Source organism: Elephantulus edwardii, unplaced genomic scaffold (genome assembly GCF_000299155.1).
Source record: "Elephantulus edwardii isolate Elephantulus edwardi_28Jun2011 unplaced genomic scaffold, EleEdw1.0 scaffold00324, whole genome shotgun sequence".
In the NCBI taxonomy this organism is placed as follows: Eukaryota; Metazoa; Chordata; class Mammalia; order Macroscelidea; family Macroscelididae; genus Elephantulus; species Elephantulus edwardii.
The window spans coordinates 560,808-564,108 of NW_006400074.1; the positions used below are offsets into that span (position 1 = coordinate 560,808).

General features: G+C 36.9%; 1 pseudogene; it reads right to left on the reverse strand.

Moving 5' to 3' along the window:
* Window positions 1–2,453: 2,453 nt before the first annotated feature.
* On the reverse strand, window positions 2,454–2,925 carry LOC102854263 (annotated as a pseudogene).
* Between the last annotated feature and the right edge of the window lie 376 nt (window positions 2,926–3,301).

Below are 3,301 nucleotides of genomic sequence, written 5' to 3' on the forward strand. Positions count from 1 at the left end.
GGGGAGAAGGGTGCAACAATGAATGAATGGAATCCCAAAATCTCTGTAGATGTTCATTGAAATGAAAAATAAACAACCTAAATTAAAAAAAATGTCCAAAAAAAAGTATATGATTTCTGTATGTAAACTAGATAAAATGAAAATATATTTTAAAAAATAAAAAAACATGTTTGCAATGAATAAATCGATGGTTGTGCAAAATTTAAAAAAAAAGTCAATTAGCTAAGTGGAACGGAATAAATGATGGTATATTAAAAAAAATTATCTCTTTATGCAAATGATATGATAGTATATATAGAAAACCCCAAAGACTCAGCAAGAAACCTACTGGCCATAGTTGACCAATTTAGCAAAGTTCCAGGATACAAGATCAACACACAAAAATCAATTGGATTTCTCTACCATGACAAAGAGAATACAGAGATGGAGCTAAGAAAAACAATACTCTTCACAATAGCTAATCACAAGATTAACTACTTGGGAATAAATCTAACCAGAAGCACAAAGGATCTATTCAAAGAAAATTGCAAAACATTACTACAGTAAATAAAAAGAGACCTGGAGAAATCGAAGAATATACCTCGCTAATGGACAGGAAGACTCTTTATTGTGAAAATGACAATATTACCAAAGGCAATTTACACGTTCAATGCAATCCCAATACAAATACCCAAGTCCATTCTTCACTGAGATGGGAAATGCAATCTCCAATTTCCTTTGGAATGGAAAGAGGCCCTTAATAAGCAAAGCACTCCTTAAAAAGAGAAATAAGATAGGAGGTATCTCACTCCCTGATTTCAAATCCTACTACACTGCCATGGTGGTCAAGACAGTGTGGTACTGGTACAATGACAGACACCATATAAATGGAATAGAATCAAGAACCCAGAAATCAGTCCATCTATATGGTCAAGTGACTTTTGACAAGGAGATGAAATCAGTTAAGTGGGGAAACAACAGCCTTTTTAACAAATGGTGTTGGGAAAATTATCTGCAGAAAACTTAAGCAAGATCCACACCTCCCTCTGTACACAAAAACCAACTCAATGTGGATCAAGACCTAGGACTAAAACCAAGGACCATAAATTCATTAGAGAAAAGCTTGGGAGAACTCCAGAAGTCCTAATCCACAACATAAACAGTCTTCCAAGTATCCTGAAAAACCTACAACCAGAAGAGGATAAAATAGATAAATGGGACGGTCTAAGAATAAAATCCCTATGCATATCCAAAAACTTCTATAACAAGGTAAAAAGGGAAGCCACAGACTGGGAAAAAAAGTTGGTAATGACATGTCTGACAATGGGCTTATATCTAGAATTTATAAAATACTCGAGCACCACAAGAAGATAAAGGTAAACAATCCAGTGAAAAATGGGCACAGAATATGAACAGACACTTCACCAAAGAAGACGTTCAGATGGCAAACAAACACATGAAAAATGTTCAAAATCCCTAGCTCTAAGAGAGATGAAAATGAAACAACTATGAAAAACAAGGAACTCATGAACTATAAGAGAAAATGGGTGACCTTGGAGGACATTATGCTGAGTGAAATATCTTAGTCACAAAAGGACAACTTACCCCATTAAGAAGAGCAAAATTTAACAGAACAGCAAACAACAAAGGTTGTGGAGAAACTGGTACTCTTGGTGGGAGTATAAAACAGTATGAGCATTATAGAAGGCTGTATGACTCTTTCTCAAAAAGTTGCAATTAGAAATACCATTTGACGCAGCAATTCCACTACTGGGAATATACCCTAAATAAACCAGAACTGCCACTCAAGCAGATATATGCACACCCATGTTTATTGCTGCTTTGTTCACAATAGCAAAGAGTTTGAAACAACACAAGTGCCCATCAACAAATGAATGGATAGAGAAGCTATGGTATATTCACACAATGGAATACTATGCAGCATTGAAAAACAAGGAACTCATGCAATATTATTCAAAATGGGTGATCCTGGAGGACATTATGCTGAGTGAAATATCTCAGTCACAAAAGGACAAATACTGCAGAGTGCCACTGTTATAAAATGGCACTGGCATCAGGGTTGGGGGGAACCTAAGAAAAGAGGGGATAAATAATGAACACTGCATTGAAACTGATGAAGAAGAGAACAGTTTAATATCTATGATTAGGTATTATTTTCATGACAAGATTGCAGAAAAATAAATGCATACTAAAATGGACTGTGGACTTGGGGGGATTGTATAACAATGAAATAACCTTTTGTTTCCTTTTCAAAGAGAAAAACAAACTGGGAGGAGGAGTGGGCAGGGAGGAAACTGTGCAACAATGAATGAATGAAAAAAAATTAAATGGGAAGAATATGCTGTAAAAAATATGTTGGGGGGTAAGAAACTGCCTAACAAATTTAAGAGTCCCTATACTCTTTTATTTAGTTATTTCCCCCCCCCCTTTTCTAGACAGCTTTATTTTGCCCGTTATGACATGTACTCATAGGGAATAGGTTCCAACAGCTCAGGCTTCTTCCCATCCATCCTCACAATATGTACATCTCTGGGGGGAAGGGAACTGCCGCTTCAGCTGGACCCAGGTACCTTTCTCCTTGGCTCCCTTTTTTTTCTGATCATTTTCCTTCACATGTTTCATGGAGCTGTCTCTGCTCTTAAAGTGCTTAATATGCTCAACGTGCATGTTAATTCTCTTGGAAAAAATCTTACCCTTTTTGTTCACAGCCATACCAACAGCACAATGGGTAATGCAGATTCTTTTGATTTTGCCATGGTAACATCGGTGAGGCATTTTATTTGAACAGTGCCCATTCCCTTGATGTCTACAATATCACCTTTCTTGTAGATTCACATCTAAGTAGCGAAAGGAATAATTCCATGTCTCCTAAAGGGCTGAGAGAACATAGCGTGTGTTCTTCCTCTTTCCCTTTGTGTTCCTCATTTTGGCAGATCCCTGCAGAACAGCAGTTCTGGCTGAAAGGAATCTATACTCTTTTACAAAGAGCTCTTGTGGCCTAGTAGGTAAAGAGTTGCACTGTCAACTCAAAGGCATGCAGTTTGATTACACTAGCTGCTCCAAGGCAGAACGATGGTCAGTCTCCAGCTGTGTCATTTATAGTCTCTGACAATTCAATCTTGATGGCATATAACAAACAACATAGTATTTTACATTTCACTCTCAATATATGAGAGATCCAGTGTGTCTATATCCTCAGCATTTGATATTGTCACAATTTTTTTCAACAGTTCTAATGGATGTGTAATGATAGCTCATGGTGGCGTTAATTGGTCCCTTGAGATTAATGATGATACCATAT